The sequence below is a fragment of the Lissotriton vulgaris genome, chromosome 12 (assembly GCF_964263255.1).
Source record: "Lissotriton vulgaris chromosome 12, aLisVul1.2, whole genome shotgun sequence".
Classification (NCBI taxonomy): domain Eukaryota; kingdom Metazoa; phylum Chordata; class Amphibia; order Caudata; family Salamandridae; genus Lissotriton; species Lissotriton vulgaris.
This window is the reverse complement of record NC_141700.1, coordinates 340,112,749-340,135,803: the sequence shown is the minus strand read 5'-3', so window position 1 is coordinate 340,135,803 and position 23,055 is coordinate 340,112,749. Positions and strand designations below refer to the sequence as shown.

The following is a 23,055-nucleotide window of genomic DNA, read 5'->3' as shown; positions in this document are numbered from 1 at the left end:
TTAAGCTGGAGCTGTTGGTAGATTTTCCAATTCTTCCTTTGGTTCAAGGACTACTGAGGGGTCCAATGGGAGACTTTCACAATCATGATATATCAGGGCATTTGATGTTGGTGGCATGGAACATTTCCAGAGAGTATGGGAGGTGCTAAATCTTTCACAAGAAGCTTCCAGCATTCCTGAAAAGGAAAGTGTATAGATCAGCATAGCAAACATGGATTTGCTGGCATGTGAAAAGGGATTTTGATCCCATTTCAGTTCATCTAGTGACTGTGGTCAATTATTTGTCTGAATTATATTGTAAGGGGTCTGTCTGATAAGTCCATTGATGCGTATAAGTCAGCTATTGGTGCAGGTCATGTTTAGGTAAATGGTCTATTGGTAGGTAAAGTACTTCCTACTAAGAAGGCTGTTGAGGAGCATTAGAATTTGTAATACTCCAGTGTGTAGGTATAATTCTGTTTGGGCTGTTCCAAGAGTTTTGAGTTTTTTTGGACACTTGGGGGCTCATTAGGATGACGGGTGGACTTTGTCCGCCCGCCATCCTGTCGGAATTCGGGACCGCCCGCCATAAGGGCGGGGGTCCCATGGGGGGTATTAGGATGTGCCCGCCACAGTGGTGGGCACATCCTGCATTTTTAGCATCGTGGCGGGCGGTGCACTCTGCACCGACCGCCACAATGCTAAAAATACATTGATGCACTTGCATAAACAAAGCGGCAGGCACCGCGCGGTACCTGTTGCTTTGTTTATGCAAATGAAGGGGGGTACTACAGGTACCCCCTGTGTGCACCACCCACCTTTCCTTCACTCTGGGGGCCTGCAGGGGGCGGAAAGGCACCTACAGACGCCCATCATAATATGGCTGGCTATGTCTGATAGACACCGCCACCATATTATTCCTTTTCCACCCTGGCCGCAAGGCGACCTGGGCGGAAAAGCGGCGGACGGTCTTTCTGTTCGTCGAGGTCCCCCCGCCATACCTATATGGCGGGGGGGGAAATGAGTGTGGATGTCGGGCGGATTGCCCCCGCCAGGTTGGCGGTAGCTACCGCCAGCCTGGCGGGGGCAATCCACCCGAGATAATAATGGGCCCCATTTTGTTTGAATGAGGATCTATCATTGAGCAATTTGACATTCAAATTGACTATGTTAATGTGTTTGGTATCTTTTAGAAGTCTTTCTGATGTGCGTACTTTGGATCGCTGAAGCTAAATATTTACACTGTTTTTATTTTCCCAAAAGAGTGAGTACAAATTCTATGACAATTTTTTTTCCATATTTTATTTCTTTTAAGAAACCATTTAAAGATCTGTTGCCTCACCTGCAAAATGGGTAAAATAGATTATGATGAAGGCAGGTGTAGATGTAAGCATGTTTGAGGCTCATTCAGTTAGGGGAGCTCAAGCTTTATTCGCTTTTATGGTGGAATGTGGATTGCAAGACATTTTAAGGTGTTCATATTGGTCTAATGACTCAGTGTTCAGGAAGTTGTATTTAAAGCCTGGTGAACGTGTGACAAATTGTTTGATTGAAATTTTTGAACTTGCATAATGTTGACCACTGGTTCTGCCATAAAATGCAGATTTTCCACAGCCTTTGGGCAGAAAATCTGAATTTTATTAAAGACACGTAGGCTCATATTATTCCTCCATTTATCTTACTCTCTGTGAAAAGATCTGTATGATTGTATTTGTAGCTCAAGTAAATGTTTAGCCTGGGTGGAAGTCTATGTATGTCATGCTGTATATTATACAGTTAACGTTAGACAGGAAGATCATTGCACATTACATTAATTTCTTCATTTGGAGCTCTTCAGACTTAGTAAGTTTGGGCAATGTTCATGTTCTGCAAAAGATGTTAAGTTTAAAGTTCAGTGTGGTTGTTATCAACTTGCATAAAAGAAGGAGGATTTCCCTTTGATGTGGTCTGGATTCAGTTGTCTTCTATAATCTTTAGAGAAGCTTCTCTGTGAAGTGGCAATTTAGGAGATTGCATAACATTAGTGTCTGTGTTTTTAAGACAATGCAGATTTTCTACTCACCAGGCTGTGGGAAATCTACATTTGCTCCTCTGCATCTAGAGGGGACTCCTTCGTTTTTTGCCACTGAACCCTTTTTTAACTTACTTCATGCTGGTTCTTTTTGTACCCAGTATAAGTTGGTGCGGTTATGATACTGGCTTGCATAACATCAGACAGTGGCTGACAGAAGGGACTATCCTTTCTATTCTTATGAAGCTAGAGGAATTTGCCTGTGGACAGTCCTTTAGAAAATTAGAGCTCATATGTATTTCACACCAAAAGCAATAATGTATTACTCCTGATGTTTAGTTTATTTTGTATAGAACCTTGACTTCTTTACAGGCACTTCCACTAACTCTATATAAAGTAAACACTAAGTTAAAGAGATAACACAGATCAGTCAAGAATTTAAGAGTAATAAATATTTTGAAGGCAACAATTTATTTGATGTAGAAAGGCTGTGCCAAACAAAAGTCTCTCCCTGTTTTGCAGTCAATAAGATTTCCCATAGAAGTATAGGTGGTGCCAATCCCTGCTTACATCTAACTGTAAACAACATTACATCATTAATTCTTTGAACGAGTCCCACAAAGCAAAACCATGGAAGGTTTCGGAGCTAAACCTAAGGTCAAAGTATGCAGTGGTTTAAAACAATGGAAAATAAAGCTATTCTAAGTGTATCTTTTTTTAAATGGGAGTTCTACACAGCTATCACCCATGATAAATAATTAACAATTACCTACCCACATTTAACCAATCACCTGTAAATAATAAATAGAAGGAAAACAGAATTCACTTCTCAAACTATTTTTAGTGTACCCCCTAACTGTTTCAGAAAAATAATTACAAAATGTGAGATTGATTCAATATTGTGGAGAGATGGTGCAACAAATGTTGCTTTTAAGGTTCTTCCCAGGGGTATCATTATAGTTGTGTAAGTATGTGCGGCCAGGGATATCAAGATTCAGTGTTGTGTTTAAAATGCATATTTGAATAGATAATTATACCTTTGTTCACGTGTTGACAGAGTTGAGGACAAAGCTCTCCCATCGATTAAACTGGTGGTGCTGCAGATGGTGTTCCTCAATCGATGAGAGGTGATGTGCCAAAAGTGAGAGGATCATAACTAACCGAATTTGATCATGATGCATCTATAGGAGCTTTGCTGATTTGGAAAGATAGATCTAATGGGGCTAAAGTATATGCAAACTAATATGTCATCCCTTTCACTAATTGGACATTGCCCACAGAAGAGTACATTCAACCATTATACAATGAATAGGACATACCAGAGTGAGGATGTAATAGCTGAGTGGCTCACCAGAATAGCGCTCGCAGGAATTTTGTAGGTCCCTATCAACTACAAGACAAAAATTATAAGAATTTTGAAGGCTCAGAAGAGTCCCCTTGTGAAGGCCATTTCTATAGCACGTTTTGGAAAGTCAGGGGTACAAATTCCATCAAACAAAAGCCAGACGTCTCACTTCTGTGAAGGTTACAGATGGATATATCTGTTAAAGTGTGATCTAAAATATATTTACTACACCTGCAAATAGTCTGGCAAGTACTAACAATGAGCTTGTGCATAAGGGCCAGAGAGGGATTTCCTCACAAAGTACTTGAAGATCTTACACACACACTAATTATCAGTGGCTCTGAAAATGTATATCCGCTAACCTGGAGAGTGAGTGATTCCTTGCTCCACCTCTCTATTAATTCCAACAGTTTATTTCATGTTAAGAGATTAGATGTCAGCTTAACTTGGGTAGGTGTCGGGGGATGTTCGACCTTGACTCATTGATTTGAGGCTTCTGAGACAGCTTGTGATCAGTGAGTACAGCAAATAAGAGAGACAACTGAAGCCATGCCTATTGCTTTCCTTATTCCCAGTTGTGGATCATGCACAGTTATGCTAGGACTGCACTTTAACACATAGCAGGACAAGGGGGTTCATTTCAGTCACCAAGCACGAGCATCTGCAGTAACTTCTATAATATCAAAGTGCTCTGAGTATGCAAGAAATTGATGCAAATGTTGATTGCACCCCCAGGAAACCTTCATCATATGGCCCAACATCAGCACATTGAAGTACAGAGGAACCAGGGATGGTCCATCTGTTGAGTTATCTACAGCTGTTGACATCCATTCTCACGTTTATTTGCAGAAAGATGAAGGTCACAAGGCCATCACAGCCATTGCTATTCTAGCTATGCTATTCAAGAGCCAGGACTTGACTTTAAATCAGATGTCCCTATTTATTGCCTGGGACAGTATGACGCTTTCAAACAAACATCCACCTCCTTCCTCCCACTCCCAATTCTCACAAGAAACCCCCTAATGACGCTCATTCGTTGAAATCGATCAGCAAATGCACCACAAATCTACAAGTTAAGACAGATTATAATGTACATATAGCGTTTTCAGGACACATAAGGAATTAGTCACATTAAGGTGAATGGTAGTGTATTAACAGGCTTTTGGGGTGTTGAATGGATGGAAGACTGGTACTACTTGAGGATATGGGAGGGTAGCTGTTTTGGTGGGTAGTAGGATAGTGCAGTGAGGGAATTGGTCAGTTGGGGTTTGTAAGGGAGAAAGGATGGAGCTGCAATGGAACAGCAACATTAGGGCAATTGTGTGTGATGGAACAGTACACCAGCAGATGGGCCCTTTTGGGGCGAAGATTGTTGATAGAATAATGCAGGTGAGACAATTGGCAGTTGTGCTTAGGGTATGTGGGTAGCCGGACAGAACTGCTAGGGCATGGGGTACTTTTAAGAATAAATATTTACAATTGAACAATTTTGTGATATTAAAGTAAAGTAAGTACGGTGTTATATTTTTCGTAGGTCAATTCAGAAGTAGTTTAGGAAGGTGGTTTTCTTAAATCAGGGGCAGATATTTCCCAATTATTTCTCCACATCATTAGGTCTCAGAGAAACTGCATTTACCTGGGCATAATTGCCAAATTTTGAATTACACCAACTTTTTGAAATTAATTAAAATTTTATATTACACAATCTTGTGCAATTGTTGCACATGAAATACTCGTTCATGAAGAAAATATATTGCTGCAAGATATTTTAAGCCCCAGTATTCCAAGAGATTTTTTTTACTGAAGTGAATGCTCATTTGAATAAAGTCACCAAGATACGGGCAAACCACATTTTACTCTAAATTCATGATTTGGGAGTTTTTTGTGGAATTTTGTGAAATTACATGGAAAAAAATTGTGATTTTGCCTACTCATAATTATCATTACTTGTTTGTTGTACCTTCTTCTCTTCCTCATCTCACAGCTCCTTTCCAGTTTTTGGCATTAGCGCACATCACCTCATTGCAATGTTGTGCAGCAAGAGTTTAGATGCTTGCACTGCCAACAGAGTGGTGCAAATGCATAAAATGAAACTTCAGTTTTCCACTTGAACTCACAATTTGGTTGCTTTGTTGTGGTTCTGATGTGTACTGCATTGTATGTAGGCTCTTGAGCAATCATTCGTTTTGACAATACACTAATGAGCAATGGTATCAGGAGTTAGTCAGAGTAACCTACATGGGGCATACAGATTGACATATATGAGCACCAATGCTGACATGATCATTTAAAACATCATGTGCATGTTTTTACATCTTAGATCCGGATACATGTGCACTGCTGATTAAGAGTGAATGGTATTCCCTCAAACGTTTGTTCCATAGTATAACAGACATTCATAGATAGGAGGTGTTTTGATGTGAGAGTGGACCCTTAGTCTCTCTTGTGTATGGTGTGCAGCTGTTCTTTAGGGTTCTAGAATCATGGTGGACATGCAATTGCAGAAGACTTGCCCCCTCACCTCATCTGGAGCAAATCAATGGATGCTAGTCATGAAACATATGTAAAATATTGACTTGCAGAGGATTCAGTGTATGTCTGTGGTGAATGTAAATGTTCTGGTTGGCTGACTTGAGCATGCTTACATGACATTATTAGTATTTTTGAAAATGTTTCACGTCACGCTGTTATTAGCCAGTTTGAAAGTAATGCAGATTTGAAGGTAATATGACGGGGTTACAGTATTTATGTTCCAATGTTTGTCTGCGTAACTTACTTTTTTCAAATGTTAAACAAGAAAAAAGAAACATCATGAAGAGGGATAGGTAAAATGTGTGAAGGCTAAGGGTTAAGTAAAAAAAGTTATTATATCTATCTATCTAGCTATATATATATATATCTATATATGGGAGCGAGTGAAGAGAAATGTAAATAGACGAGAATAGGATTGTACAGGGATATCCCCTTAGACAAATAACAAAAGTTCAACTCACTAGACAATGCAACACTGATGTCTACAGGAAAAAGCACTGCATTAATATTGGATTAAACAGAAGTTATAAATCTGATATTAGCATTAAAAAGAAATACAAAACATAATCCCAACACTAATTAGTCCGATAATAATTTGCCAAGATTAATATCAAAGTATTTATTATTTCCGAAATGATCACAGGTAACTCAGTGTTTGATTCAAGGGCTGTTCCACCAATGGCAGATACTGTTTGTTGTATTGTACCACGGTCAAGGTAAGTGGTTGTCAGGAACGGAGTACTTGACCTGCTCAAGACATTTATCCTTGTCCTGGGTATCCAGTCTGTCTCCTTCACCCATTGAGAAGTATTAGGCGTTAAAACGTAGGTCTTCATTACAATCTATTGCAATATAGTGTGGTGTAGCATTACCACAGTCTGACGTATTTTTCAAGGGTAGTAAATACCTCCTATTCTGAGTATTCAACTGAAAAATTAGGGTTAACATGCAGAATTGATTTTAAAACACCAAATTCTGCTTGTTTTTTCACTTGTGTGGGCCTTTTCCCCTGATACATTTTAGCTGGTGTAACCGGTCAAAATGTATCAGCGAAAAACTGAGAGGGTATGATAATTATCACATAACTCATAATGCTTATACCTGTTCAAACATTTGTTTGCAGAGAGATTGGAATTGATGCCTTAATTCGTTTGAAGGGCCTAAATAGATTTCTCCACCTTCTCGAGCAGCATAACATACAGGATCCACAATGTGCCCGGGTCGGGCACATTGAAATGCCTGATAATAGCAACTTCAAAGCTAAGAAGCATATGTGAGTGATTGAACGTATTGAATTATTGGACCTGTGTTGTTAATTGGACCAACCAGTCTGCCGGTAGCTATGCATAAGATTTTTAGAACTAAGGGGAAAATAATGTTTAATGATCGTTCCCCAATTTTCCCATGACTATATAGAAAAAAATAACTAGGCCTATTAATGGAAAATATAGTTTGCTTACATGGTGAAAACAGTTTTTTTCTTAATTCACTGTGAGGGAATTCCTTTACATTTTTTTTTATTTTTTTATTTTATTGAAGTTTTTAATGCATGTCATATCCACAAACAGATAGAAACAACCATTCCAAAAGGCCCCTTCCTCGTCTTTCAACTGTCCCTCCCTACACCCTGTAGTTTTACCAATACTGATCTCACAATTATGTTCTAAATTAGTCATGATTCTCCCCCGTCCCTCCCATAGCCGAGTCCTGTATGAGTGATTTTTTCATCTAGGCTCTGCCTCTGCAATCTGATCGGCTCAATCTCCACTCCGCGGCACTGCCTCCATTTTTCCCATATTTTGACAAACTTTGTTGGGCAACCACTGGCCTCTTAAATTGGCCTTTCAAGGCCAATACATTGGCCCATCCCCCTATTCCACTCCTCCAGTGATAGGGGTTCCATGTCTTTCCAGTGTCGGCAATGTCTTGATTTGCTGCCACCTATTCTAATCGTAGTAGTTCCCTTTTGTACCTATTAGAATCTACCTCTACTATTAGATGTAGAAGAACCACTTCATGGTCAGGTATAAGTGTCAGCTTGAGTACTGAACCCAGATGACCAAGCATTGCGTACCATGACACCTGGACCTTAGTGCATCCTCTTACAATATGTAACAGTGTCCCATCTGTCATGGCTCAGCAGCGGCAAGACAAGTTAGACACTGCTCCCATCCTCCATAATCTATGTGGTGCATAATATGCTCTAATGAAGTATTTCCACTGGTTCAAACAAAGCCTGGCTGAGATAGCTGACTCCAATGGCACCCCCCAAGCATCCCTCATTTGTCTTCCTCCAGGGGGCCCAAATTGCATTCTCATGCTTCCCGTAGCTTCTCTAAATGATCACAAGCATTATTCATCCATGTATCTTGGCAATTTCATGGCCCCCCAGCTACCCCAAGGGAAGTTTGGCTTCAAAGGGGTTGAAGTCAGGGAAAGTTTCCAGTTGTATTATATAGGGCAAAAGGGTATGGTACAACTGCAGATAATGGAAGAGCTTGAGGAGGTGCAGATGATACTACTCCTGTAGTTCTTGATATGATTTCAGTGCCGTCCCCTGAATTATATTTCCCATGATAGAAATCCTGATGTGGTCCCATTGGCAAAATACTTCCAGTGTTACCAACAGTCATAATTTAATAGCATGGCACGGAGGCCAACATTATGCAAATTCTCCTTTATTGCCACAGCTCAGCAGTAACAATGAGAGAACATAGAAGGTATGAACATTCTAGAAGATGTATATAGCTCATGAACACACAGCCATCATCCTTCTTTGTTGCTGTTGCTCATACAAATAAGTAGCTTCCTTCACTCGTGCTTACTAATGTGTGTGCCTACTTGTTTTGAAGACTGTTGTGGCGTATTTGGGTTCACTTGACCCTACAATGCGCTCTTCTATCATTTACTTCGTGTTGTGATGCTTACTATGCATTTTAGTCATTTTTTATGTATACTGCTTTTGTCTATATGCTTATTAATACACCTTATGTTATCTATTCCCAAACTGACTTGCGGAAGACACTCTACTGGTTTTTCGCTCGTGCTTTTCAGTCTAGGCGTATTGTGTGCAAGGTTTATGCCCCCTTTCTCTGTTCGCGTCTTTTAACTGCGAGCGCAAACTTCCTGATCACGACCGCACACCTGTCGCACAGTACGACCCCGGCGCACAACTCGCCTCCCCTCCCCTTGTGACTCTGGTGGACTCCGACACCCTTACCTCACCCTTGTCGGCTGAATTTTAATCTTCTCCCCTCCGCGGTGTGCCTTCGCGAGCGCGCTGTCGAGGGGAGGGGCCTCAGAGAAAATGCCCTTAGCAACGTCGCGCACGCAGGCGTGCGCTGTTTCCTAGGCTACGGAGAAAGCTTGGAAGTTATTAACCCGACTCGGTTTGTCCCTCTCTCGATCGCGTGTGGAAATCCAAGAATCCAACTATTTTATCCCCGTTTTTCTTGTTGGCTGATAATTGACAACGCTCTGCTGGATATCAGAGATAGATATTAGAGACAGATATTGAATTATTAACAAAAAAAAACAAAAAAAGGGCGTGAATTAAGGTAGGATTAAGATTAGTTGTCTAGAAGGTCGGAAGGTTTATTATATCACGCTAACTAACTAATACGGGGCAAGTTGAGTCATATTATTAGCCCATATTAAATTAAAGGGGAGATTGTTGGACACTGGTCCTACCTAATCATGTCTTCTAGCCCTGACCCGACACTTGAAGGGAAGCTAGAACTACTGATTTCTAAAGCCATGGAAAAAGCCATGACCTCCTTTATTGAGACTATCAATAAAAAATGTAATTTCACCTTCAACAACATTTTTTAGATGTTTACAAGGGCATGGCCCTCTACTAGCAGTGCTACCACTCACCCCTTAAGCACTAGGGAAGGGGCAGTTAAGGCCCCAAAGAAGAGAGCCGCGGGGGAACAAGCTAACCTGTCCGCCAAAAAACACAAGGTGTCATCTAAAACGGCTCTATCTCGCCATCAAGGCGGAGACCAGAACGGCGCCTCGGGCACCACAGAGGGACAAGAATTGGGTCCAGATTCGCCTATACATATCGATAGCGATGAACACAAACATGCAGAGATAGACCTCTCTTGCTCGTCTCCCTTTGATTCGGACATTGAGCCACGGGAGGATAATTCCGTTGAGAATTCAGAGGGGACAACCAAGGCATCGGGGTCCAAAATGGGCATCACCAACGCCTTTGGGGACAATATGTTCGACCCCTTATTAATAAAACGCCCCCTTTCTCCAGAATGTCTACCGTCCCAACACGGCGCAGACTATGTTGGCTTTTGGCTAAGGAGGAAAATCCCCAAAGAAGTGAGATCAAAGTTGAGATCGGAATGCCCTCCCCCATCTCTTCTGGATAAGATCACCTTTACCCCCGAACTAGACCCTAAGGTGGTTGCATTTATAGCTAAGGGTGCAAAGGACCCGAGGAAGGGCATAGACAAGGGGCTTAAGTCATGTCAGGACCGTCTTCTTGACATTGTTGGCCCCCTGACCAAAATCTTTGATTTGGCAGAGAATGCTTATGTTGGAGGCATTCCCGTTGACCCCAAAGAACTTCGTGAATGGGTTCAGAGGTCCATTTGCCTTCTCTGCAATGCCAATACCTCCTTGTCTAATGAACCTAGGAAAGGGATACTACTTAACATAGACCCTAAGCTCATAGAGTTGGCAAATAAAGAGACAGGACAAAACCCGCAAGGACTCCTCTTTGGAGAGGAGTTCATACGCGATATGGCAAAGTATGTTGGAGCTTTTAGCTCGATTCAGAAGTCCCAACGCAAAATTAAAAAGGTCTTCCAAGATAGAATTTTTGGACGGGCCGGGAGAATGCGGGGTCGATTCCCCGGCCAGGGACAATTGTCTTCTAGACCCTTCTTTGGACGAGGAACCAGATATCAACAATCATCATTCTACGGAAACCAGACCTTCTACTCTCAAAGACAACGCAGCAGAGGAAGATTTTCGCGTGGCGATAGGAAGAACAAGACCTTTTCGACAGGTAGGTGCAGTGAGAGACCATTTAGATACCCCTGTAAAGGTGGGTGGCAGACTAGCCCTTTTCTCTGGCAACTGGACTTTGATCATGCAGGATCCTTGGGTCTTAAAAACCGTCAGAGGTTACAAAATAGACTTTTTGGGTGTTTCCTTTCAGTTAAAGCCTCCCCGAGAGATAATATTCTCACAGGATCAAAAGAAACTTGTTTCTCAAGAGGTTCAGGACCTCCTCACCAAAGGGGCTATAAGACAGGGCTCTCAGAGAGGCTTCATTAGCAATATTTTCTTAGTGGAAAAGAAAGACAAGACACAAAGACCTGTGATAAACTTAAAAAGCCTAAATGGATGGGTGTCTTACCATCATTTCAAAATGGAGGGAATACACCTACTGAGAGACGTACTGAGGAAGGGCGATTGGCTGACGTGCATGGATCTAAAGGACGCTTATCTGACCATCCCTATATAGCCCCCTCACAGGAAGTTCCTACAGTTCACTTGGGAGGCAAAACTCTGGGAGTTTTGCAGCCTCCCTTTCGGTCTGTCCTCAGCCCCTTGGTGTTTCACCAAAGTGCTGAGTCAAGTGGTGGCTTGGTTAAGGGAATGGGGCGTCAGGCTCATAATCTACCTGGACGACATCCTCATCATGGCTCAAACCAAGTCGACTATTTCTCGTCACACAGATCTTACCATCCGACTCCAAGAATATCTGGGCTTTGTCATAAATACAAAAAAGTCTTGTATTGTCCCTTCTCAGGAGACCCAATTCCTGGGATTCATGGTAAACACATTATCAGGAGAATTAAAGTTACCAATGGAAAAGATAAAGAAACTCAGGAAGGAGTTGAAAAAGATACTCTCTCTAGATACATTTCCCTTAAGACTTCTAGCGAGAATCCTGGGTCTCCTCTCCTCGACCATTCAGGCGATCTTCCCCAACCCTCTTCACTACAGGGCCCTTCAGAGACTCAAAGCGAGGACTCTGAAGACGTCTCAGTCCTATGACCAGCTTGGACATAGATTCGAGGGAAGAGCTTTCTTGGTGGCTGAAGAATGCAGAGGCCTGGAATGGCAAAGCGATCTTCGGCGAATCCCCAGACATGATAATAGAGTCCGATGCGAGTCTAGAAGGCTGGGGCGCATCTTGCACCAACCAGTCGACAGGAGGGCGGTGGACACGCGAGGAGAAGAGTCTACACATCAACTGCCTGGAACTATTAGCTGGTTCCTTTGCAATTCGGAGCTTTACATAAGAAACTATGAAATGTTCTAAAATGCTCCGCATGGACAATGTCTCCGCGGTACGGTACATGAACAAACTAGGAGGGCCGCATTCGAAGGGTCTGACAGAGATAGCGAAGGTTTTCTGGGACTATTGCCTGAACAAGGGACTGTCAGTCACGGTAGAACACATCCCTGGCTTGAACAACGGATATGGATATTGAACATAGAGATATTTTCGGGCATTCAAGAGCAGTGGGGCCCCTTTGGGACGGACCTCTTTGCGTACAGGTTGAACACTCAGCTGGCGAAATATTTCAGTTGGAAGCCGGACCCTCAGGCATGGGGTGGATGCCTTTCTCCAGGATTGGCAAAACTTAAAACCATATGCCTTCCCGCCGTTTGTAATGCTCCCGCGGCTCCTCTTACACGCTCGCAGATATCTTCAGAGTATGGTAGTGATAGCCCCCCTCTGAAGGTCTCAAGCATGGTTCCCGATCATCTTGGAGATGACAATAGACTTCCCGATCCTGATCCCGTCTTTCAACCGTCTTCACCTGGGCCCTCAGGGTGAATCTCACCCCCTCCTAGACAAAGGCATCTTAGTCCCGATGGCCTGGAAGATTTCAGGCGACAGTGAAAAATCCCTGGCCTTTCGTACACTGCTTTCCGACTCATATCTGAATCCTGGGCTTCTGGGACAAGGAAGGCATATCGATTGGCCTGGGACAAATGGGTTTGCTGGTGTCTTCAACGACATCATGATCCCGTTTCAGTTGATTTAGTGCAGGTGGTTAATTTCCTTTCTGAGCTTTTCGCTTCTGGCCTCAGTTATAGGACCGTTAATGTCTATAGGTCAGCGATAGCTGCGGGTCACTCCTTAGTCGATGGTGTATCTGTTGGTCAAAACCTCTTGACCAAAAAGATTATGAGAAGCATGCGTGTTTTCAATCTTCCAACTCCTAAGTACTCAGCCATTTGGGACGTGAGAAACATATTGCACCTTATCTCTTCTTGGGGAGAGAACGATGTCCTATCGCTGAAACGCATTTCCTATAAACTTACCGTCTTGCTTTGTCTAGTCTCCTTTAGGCGAACTTCAGATGTTAAGGCATTAGATGTTACCAGCAGGGCCTTTCAACCTGAGGGAGTTTGTTTTTAGCTTAAAAAAAGGACCAAGACTATGTCTTTTTCTACCTTCTATCCTTTCTTTCCTGAAAATGCAAGTTTGTGTGTTAAATGTCTTAAGGAATATGAAAAAAGGACTGTCAACTTGAGAGGTACTGAGACACAACTCCTGATCTCCCATAGATCTCCACATAAACCATTTTCCTCTCCCACTCTCGCAAGACGGGTGAAAGAAGTAATGAGTGAATGTGGTGTTGATATTTCGATTTTTGGTGCACACTCTCTCAGAGGTGCATCAGCTTCTAAAGCTTTTATGCTTGGTGGTGGGCTTCAAGAGCCGCAGACTGGTCTAATGAAACTATGTTTAAAAAATGTTATTTTAGACCTATTAATAATGTGATTGACAATGTTCTCAATTCACTTTGAACTTGCATAATGTTGGCCTCCGTGTCATGCCATAAAATGTAGATTTTTCACAGCCCGCTGGGCAGAAAATCTGGATTTTATTAAAGACACGGAGGCTAATATTATCCCTCCACTATTCGCCCCTCCCTAAGGGTTATATCTTTTAACATTTATGTTTTCTTCTTTTCAGAATAAGAATTCATACATTTGTTTTATGGAGATGGTTCGTTGGATGTCTCGCTTCATGTTGAATTTTGTTGACCTTATTCTTTTGATTCGCAGCATTGGACAAAGAAGGATGATGGCTGTGTGTTCATGAGCTACATAATTAACAATCAGAGGGGGAGAGAGAGAAATCAGAATGGATTCATTCTCCCTGGGCATATTTAAATAAACAGTTAGAATCCACTCCTTGAGATTAAGGGTGTTTCCTCCACAGCTTTATGTTTTTAGGTCCTCTCACACACCAACAGGCCCCTTGGTGTCATGCTTCATCATCGGGGTCATCGTACCCCGGTACGGGGTACGGCGTGCTGCGACCTACGGAGATGAGGGAGCACTTGTTAGACTATGTGTGGTGTTGGTGAGGGGGTATTTTGAATAAATGTGAGTGTATTGTGGGGTTTGGGAAATAGTGATAGTTAAAAAGAACCTGGCTCGTGGGGTGACTAGAAATTATTTAATAAGCCCCCGTGTGTTCCTACTTCAAAACAAGTAGGCACACTCATCAGTAAGCACGAGTGAAGGGGGCTACTTATTTGTATGAGCAGCAGCAACAAAGAAGGATGATGGCTGTGTGTTCATTAGCTATATACATCTTCTAGAATGTTCATACCTTCTATGTTCTCTCATTGTTACTGCTGAGCTGTGGCAATAAAGGAGAATTTGCATAATGTTAGCCTCCGTGTCTTTAATAAAATCCAGATTTTCTGCTGAGCAGGCTGTGAAAAATCGAAATTCTTCCTCTGCCGAAGAGGTGTTTCCCTAGTCAGCTGTCCTTCCCAATTCAGTTTTTTCAGTGTTTCTTTCCAGATCTTCAATACTATCCAAGTAGCTGGGGGGGGGGGGGGGTGTTATTGGATCTATTGGATCTACACGGCCTCCATACAGCAAATGTGTTATTGAAATACCTTCCAATGCCAATTTTTTGTAGGCAAACATGTTATCATTCTGTATGTCTTATAGCCTTTAATTTATAATGACTAGTTGGGATGCTCTATAATGCGATTCTATAGCTGCGGTGGCTATGTCACCATCACAACTGGACTGAACACACTTGGAAAAAAGGCTATCCAGGGGGCTCTGGATCCACAGAAATCTTCAAAGTTGACCTTTTCAATACAGGTGTGTGTTACATTGAAAGGGAAATTTTGTAGGTGATAGAGAAAGCGCGGCAGGGTTACCATTTTGAAGATTTCAGACCTCCTTAGGATTGACGGGGTAGGGAGCCCAGTAACAAGTGGCTGCATACATTTTTTCCAGCAGGGGCCTGATATTTTGCTTCCAGGTTAGCATTTGGGTAAACTCATATGTATCGGAAGCCCTCATATATTAATTGCATTTTTGCAGCCTATTGCAAATTACCAGTTGCTGTGTTGATCTGGTATTGGGATTCAAACAGATGTTACTGTGCCCACTCATATAGTAGTTGAGATAACAGTGTTTTGGAGATTAACATATCTCATGAACCTCTGTCCAAAGTTTAGCCACCTAGGTAGGGTGAAGAATTATCCCCACCCTACCAAATCGAATGCCCTCTTAAATTCTATCCTCCCAACCTGGGAATGAGGATGAAAGCATTATGTAGTCTCCTTATGTAATGCCTTGTAGCTTATCCTTGCATAAAGACAGACTGATCATTCTAAACTAAGGAATCTGTTACTTTAATCAGTTTATCCTCTAGGGCTTTTGGAATAATGTTCACTTCTATTTTCAATAACTATATAGGCAGATATGACGGGCATGCCTCCGGAGGTCTGTCTGGGTTCCGAAGTTCTATTATATCAACCCTCCGTGGGTCTGGGGGTAGCAGCATACACTCCATGACCTCTCCATTGATCTGTCACAGCAGTTCTATGAGTGTCCTTGCAGAGTACTTGAAGAATTCTGCTGGGAAGCCATTATGGTACAGTGCTTTTCCTGACTTTAAGCGACCTAGCGCCACCAACAACTCATCATCTGTATTGGGTCCTTCCGGGGAAGAGCGCCCTTCCTCCGAGAGACTCCAAAGTGGAAAGTCACATTGGAAACACTCAACAGAGGCTCTTCATCCACATGAGAGTAAAGAGAGGCTGGTCTGTAATTGCTTCATTCCCCATTATACAGGAGTGGTCAGAACCATTAATAAATACAAGATGGGTGTTCTGCCCCAGGAAATGACAGACTCTGCATAGGAGTGCACTTGCCTTATCCCCACATTGGCAATTGTGACTCTGCAAGGCCATCCATGCCTGTGTGGCCTTGCAGTTAGTATTTGCATAAGCATTGTCTGTGAATATGTCCTACATCTCAATATCTCTGGGGCACGAGAGTCTAAATATCTCATCTTTAATTCCCAAATGTATCCCTCTAATTCTCTTGTCTCTTTGTGCTGCTCGTATTTCTCTGCCTGTCTGTTAGCTAATGATGTCCCCCCCAGGATAGTGGTCTTTATTGATTCCCACAACATGCCTGAAGGTTGCACTGATCCTTTCTTGGCATGAAAGTATGCTTCTATTGTCTTGAAGTAATTGTACTTGCAAAGAATTGGGCCTTGAGACAGCAGAACATCAGAATGCATGGACTGTGTCTCTCTGCTACATCAGTGCCTGTCAGCCCAACTGTCCTGGATAGCTCAAAGTGCCTTACCTGCACTCCTAGATTTCCCAGGGTAGCACATAATTTTGGCAACCTAGAACACAACACTCTAGTCCCCAAGGGAACCTGTGAAACAAATAATTAACTTTTGCTTCTCCACTCATGCATATCCATAATAAACAAAATAAAGACACCAGGAAAGTTTACAATATTTATTGAAACTATCGTGCTCTATTATGAAGCAAGTATGCTGCAATTAGAAAACCTATACAACTAAGGAAAGAAATCAACATTACTAGAAAACTGTACATATTAAAAGACCTAACACAGTAAATTATATAACTGTATAATCCTACCCTCACTGCGTGAGCACAGGGATATATCAGTGATCTCTGGGATAAACACAGAATCCATACCTGGTATTTTGTAGTTAGGTGGTCCACACTGTAAGTATAAACTCAGTTTATGGAAAGCTGGAGTGCCGGTATCATGACCTGTCCCTCTGCAAGTATTCTCCTCTTTGTTTTCAAAAAGGCAGGTCTTGGCTTATAGGATAAGAAGTGCAGTATTGGAAAACAGTAGCTGTATTTTGTATAAAACCTTAAGAGATATTGCTGATGGATCACATGAAAACAGTGTACCATATTTTTTTACCTTATATGAAATGTTCCGTTGAACCCCTAGAAGGAGAACTACATACCAAATAACATGTGTAGCATATTTATAAAATATTATTGTGCACAAAAACAAATGTATTATGTGTGGCTGAACCAAGCCAAAGGCAACCTAAAATGTGTAATATACAGAACTAAAGGAGAACCAACGTAGGTCCAAAAGGGAACTTACTACACACCCTCCAGCAAAATAATAAAAAGACACAAGCCAAGATAAGAAAATTCAAAGCCTTGCTAATAAGCACATTATTCAAAAAATATAATTATAATAAATAATGTAGCATGTAAGTTAGGAAAACGTTGTGAAATTTAAGTAGATCTACATGCTTCTGAGAGATCTTCCATGAGATCAATGTTTAGTGAATCCAGATCAGATTGCGTCCCCACAGACGATGATTCCATAACTGCCAGTTCAAAAGTTCCAGAAAACAGACATGATCCTCATTTCAGCCGATGCTGAGGAAGAAGCCTAATAACCTGCACCCAAATAATTAGAGCCAGAGTACAATCATCCTGGTGCTAAAGCACTCATCTTGTCAATAGGGAGTGGCTCAACCAAGCATCTAGTAGCAGACACAATTTCATGGGACTACTCCAAAAATGGGTCATTATAGGACCCATCAACAGGTTAATGTCCATGGGAACCAGCATTTCCAGAGCTAGGCAAACATCCAGTGCCCAATCGAAGTGGCACCAAAGGCAATGAAACACGGGTTGTATGCAGGTAAACCAGGTAGGTTGGAATGACAATGAGCAGTCTGTGTTCAGTTCCTGGAGCATAGAGGATCCAAAGAATGGTAACATGCACTCACAGCACAGCTGGCCCAGTGGTAATTACATTACTAGTGGGCTTTGAAACAGAACATCCACTGCAGGGTAGCAAAAAATAGAACTAAAATTCAGCAAATGAGTAATAACACCAATGGGATGCCATGAATACACTTGAAAAAAGGGAATGTATAAAAACTGGTGTAACTCCAAAGATTTTCTGGAAGGAACTGACCAAGCCAGTCCCAATATTTTAAAAAAGTGTGCTATATCGGCAGTATTGGAAGCATTAAATATGCAGTGAACTAGTTCACCCAAATGTAATTGGAGATTGGTGATTAACAATGACTTTATTTCAAAGGATGTCCTTGCAACCTGCAATTGAAAGGTTTCTCAACCAGATGTTTATGCTACCACTTTTGAAAAAATAGTGCTTTGAGTCTGCTTAGCTTGTTAAAATCTGTCTTCAAAGTTTAAATGTAAGGCTACAACGAGGTACTGGAACCCCTTTGAATGGCAATGAAGACCACGTTATTTCAGCAGGTCACTACCTGGAAGACCGATAAAATATATAGGATCCTGGCCTTCATTCCACAACAAGCCTGGTCATCTAACATTTAGGGCCAGATGTAGGTCGCCCAATACCGGTCGGTAACGGCCGAAATTACCGAATTTCTATCGTTACCTACCGGTATTTGGCATTTGGAATGTAGGTGGCATTTTTGTACGATTCGGTATTTTACCAAATCGGTAACTTAAGGAATCGGTAAATTAACTATTTCTTAACATACCGATTCGCTAAATTATCAAATCCGTAATGTAGAGGGCACTCAAGTTGGTGGTAAATAAAGAAAACCATTGAAAAAGCAATTTTTTGCTTTTACAACACTGCGATGTGGCAGACATATGCACCCATGCACTATTCAGGGGTGCAACAGGGTGTCAATGTGACACCCTGCCACCCTTGTATGTGTTCCCCATTTACCGAATCGGTATTTACCGATTTAGTAATTCCCATTCATTCCTATGGGCCTCCAAGCCCATAGGAATGAATGGGAATTACCAATTCGGTAAATATCGAATCGGTAAATACCGAATTTTACTGATTCAGTAAAATTTACCGAAAAATTACCTACATACTATTTACCTATTCTTAAATACCGAATCCTAAAGTTCGTTATTTAAGAATCGGTGAATAGTATTTACCTACATCTGGCCCTTAGTATCTTCCATTCGAAAGGACTATAATGAGGGGAGGAGCTGAAGGGGCTGGCATTGATTTTACCTTTTAGAAAAGAGGACAAACTTGCTACAGACGCATTGCATGCGCCAATAATTGTAACTTGTTTACAAATGAGTGAGTGTCAGACAGAAGAGTCGCAGTCCTTTCCGTTAAGGAAAACCTCTTTGTTGGCTCGTTCACAATGATAGGAGAAAGTGACCAGAACGCCTGAATGAAGCTTCTTCCTAGGAGTTCATATCTACTGACAGGGAAATGTTTAATGCAAGCTGTGAACTGACATTTTGAAATTAGCAAAGATATTATGCTGTGTATTAACCAGACAGTGGTTAGTGTTTTTGCTATTGTGAGTAGGAGCTGTTCTAACTTCTTGAAATGTAACATGGTGAATGTGGCATCTTTTTTAGCCAGTTAATATCTACTGACAGGGAAATGTTTCACGCAAGCTGTGAAATTAAATTTTGAAATTAGCCAAGATATTATGCTGTGTATTAACCAGACAGTGGTTAGTGTTTTTGCTATTGTGAATAGGAGCTGTTCTAACTTCTTGAAATGTAAGGTGGTGAATGTGGCATCTTTTTTAGCCAGGAGTCCTTGTTTACATGTTAGATTGAAAGGCAAGAATAGCTGACTTGAATTAAGGTAACGCCATGGAAGCAACCATTCTTAAGAATTTGAAGAGTCCAGCTAAACTGCATGATAAATCTAAGCAGACTTTGCCTGTGATACAATAAAGACATGTCACTTTGCATGACATCAATACCAGGTAACACAATGTTATTCAATTTGTAAATGTGAGAAGACAATGTTGTATCACTATTATCAAAAATAGCAAGCACTTTATCGAAATTATCTTGATCAATTTGTTTTAAGTGTTGGGCAGTTTCTATTTATGAAAATTTCCAAATGTCATTGTATGTGGCATAAATTAATCTTTCAGAATGCAGAGACTTAAGACTCAATAAGAAATCAGATAGGCCTTTGTCTTCCGACAGGAGAAAAAGATGTTGTTTTTCTGCAGACAGTTTGGAATGTTCCAATAGGTGGCGACAATACCTGAATGTTGAGAGAATGATGGGGTCTGGTCTTCTTGTCTTAAACGCCGGCGTGGAATTAAATAAATGAGTATAGCAACCATTTGTGTCAACTGGCCGCCATCACCTCCCGTAACGACCTGAAAGTGTGGAGTTAAATGTAACAATATGCAATACACTGTTGAGTCATTCTTCAGTGTAATTTTTCAAATTTTGCCAATTATCAAATCGGGCCATAGAGGGAATGTTTGGTGCATTCATGTGTTTAATTTTTGATAGTCCCAGACAGGTTGTCTGTTGAACAGTATCATTCAGAGAAATGATTTGTGAAGGAATTAAACAAGTTCGAAACAAAGTTTCCGCCCCATGAACTTGCCAAGTTTTGGTACCCCAAATTGATGTCATGTCAATGGTATCCTTCCAATATTCATAGCCTATTACAGCTAATTGTGTAGCTAATGAGTCTGTATTTATTAGCTTAATTTGACTAAGCATATATTTCTTTGGTGGTGTAGGGACAACTTTGAAATAATATGATGGTGCTTCTGATGTATAATTTCCAGAAAAAATGTGATCCCTATATGTTTGTGAACTCCCTTGTGGGGGAGTAGGGAAATGTTCCCATTGTGTGTAATTAAAAAGTAAATGTTGAACACTAGCTTGATGTATATAGTGATGTCCATAATGATGGTAACAGAACATTTCACCAAAACTAGCAGAATTCAAATATAGATCCTCTGATTCAAAAACAGAGTAATATTTCAGCTCCGAGAGCATGGAGTTTACAGTTTCAACATCCCAATCATCAGATCATAACCCAGGTACAATTACATCAACAATTGAAACACTAAATACATAAGGTATCTGCAGAATTTCTGTAGGATTGAATATATTATAAGGTACTTTACCCAAACAATGCCATCTGTTACTGGAACCGCTGAAAGGTTCACAAGGGACAAGTCACTTTTTAGCTTATGCGAAGGTGAATGAGGCGTCAACACTTTATCAACCAGTTCAGTGGCAGAGCGCTCTGGGAGATAATGCCCATTAATCAGCAAGAAGAAAAAAATCACAAATCCAATCCACAGGAATAGAAGAACCAAGGGAAGTGTTATTCAAACATATATCCAAGGAGAGAGCAGATAAATGTGTTTCAGCCAAGAAAAGAAAACATAGATCCATGTGGGAGGAGTGTGCCAACAGAAGAACTATCAAAGGAGTCAGAAGAAAAATCATCTCAACCCACACATAACCCTGAAGCTGTTTGTCCAAAAGCTGGTTCCACAGGTACAGTGGCAAGACTGGAAAAATCCAAAAGCGGTGGATCTGTATAAACAACATCAGCAGGGAAGCGACCTAGGCCAAAAAAGTTGAAATCTTTTAGCTGCTGCGAAGAGGGGATTACGAGGGTACAAGTGTTTACCTACTTGGGTGTGATATTTGAAGAGAAGGGCTCGTGGACCCCACAGGTGGATGCGAAATCTCTAGCTGTCACTAGATCCACCTTCGCACTTTTGAGTTTCGCTAAGCGTCTTGGGTCTCGACTGATGGAGGCATTATTGAAGGTTTACAAAACCAAATGCTTATCTATAGCCTCCTATGGAGCCCCACTGTGGGGTTACTCTCACTGTGGTAAACTACAGACAGTAGAAAATCACTTTCTTAGGTATTTATTGGGTGTTCCACAATCTACACCAGTCCTATCAATACACACTGAGTTAGGGTTGGGATATATCACTGACTTGCTCCAACTAGCGCCCCTAGTATGTTGGACCAAAACCTGGCTGAACAAGGACATTACACTAAACCATACTATTCTTAGGGACTGCATGTCCTTGGATAATGCTTTAAAGATTCCGTGGCTGGAATACGTAAAGGGGGAGATGGGCAGACTTGGCAGGCCTGACCTTTTTAGTCACCCAAACACTATACTTAGGGAAGACCTGAAATGGATTAAAGAAAACTTTATGAGGAGGGCAACCCAAACACGGGAGGAGAAAGAACTGACTAAACCTAGAGCTAGAGCCAACTTCCTCCTTCTGACTACGCCCCAAATTGAACCTTATCTACAAATCGCGAGCAGACCATTCCATCGTCATTTGCTCATTAGATTTAGGTTCAATATAATCCAATATTGCCTGGGTGATTTTCCTGTGTGGGGTGTTCCTGATGAGTCTACCCCGTGTAGCTGCGATAATTTTTCTGAGCAGATCCTCATGCATTTTGTCATGTTCTGTAGCCACTACAAAGAGAGTAGAATGAGGTTTTTGGCACCCATTTTAAGAGACGCAGATTTTGTCCAGGTACGCCCTGCTCTACTTTACCTGCAGTTATTAGGTAGTACTAGGACAACCCTTGGGGTTGCTAGCTTCCTGGTCGCAGCCATGCATACGAGGACCAGGATGCTATCCCCGAGGCAACTGGAAGGGTGACCCCACTATCCTGTATCCGCTGCAATTGTTTTTAACTATATTTAACTTTTTATATTGTGTATGAATTATATTGGTGTGAACTTTTATATCTACGTACATTGGACATTGTCACAGATTTTGACTCTTGAATGTCTTTTAACTTCATGAATTTTGTAACATTGTAATCAATTTTTAAATTTATGCTGTCTTGTTGCTTTTATGATTTTAAATGTAATCGAATAAAGCAAAAAAAAAACAACATCAGCTGCAGAAGACGTAGTAGTAAGAACAGTATCAACTTCAGTTGTGTGGCTGGAATTTGTAGCGGTATTGGAAATTAACTGAAAGTCATCCTCCACCTCCTCGCCCAGGTGAGGAGAAACTACCACAGTGGTGCCCACAAGCTGTAGAGGAATATCCTCTATGGTAGTGAGAGGAAGAACTACCAAAGACTCCTTGTGGCCTACTACTTAGAATCAACCACATGATGTA

At 41.5% G+C, this 23,055-nt stretch overlaps 1 pseudogene; it reads right to left on the bottom strand.

The window, feature by feature from the left end:
• LOC147674040 (uncharacterized) lies at positions 1–23,055 on the bottom strand (annotated as a pseudogene).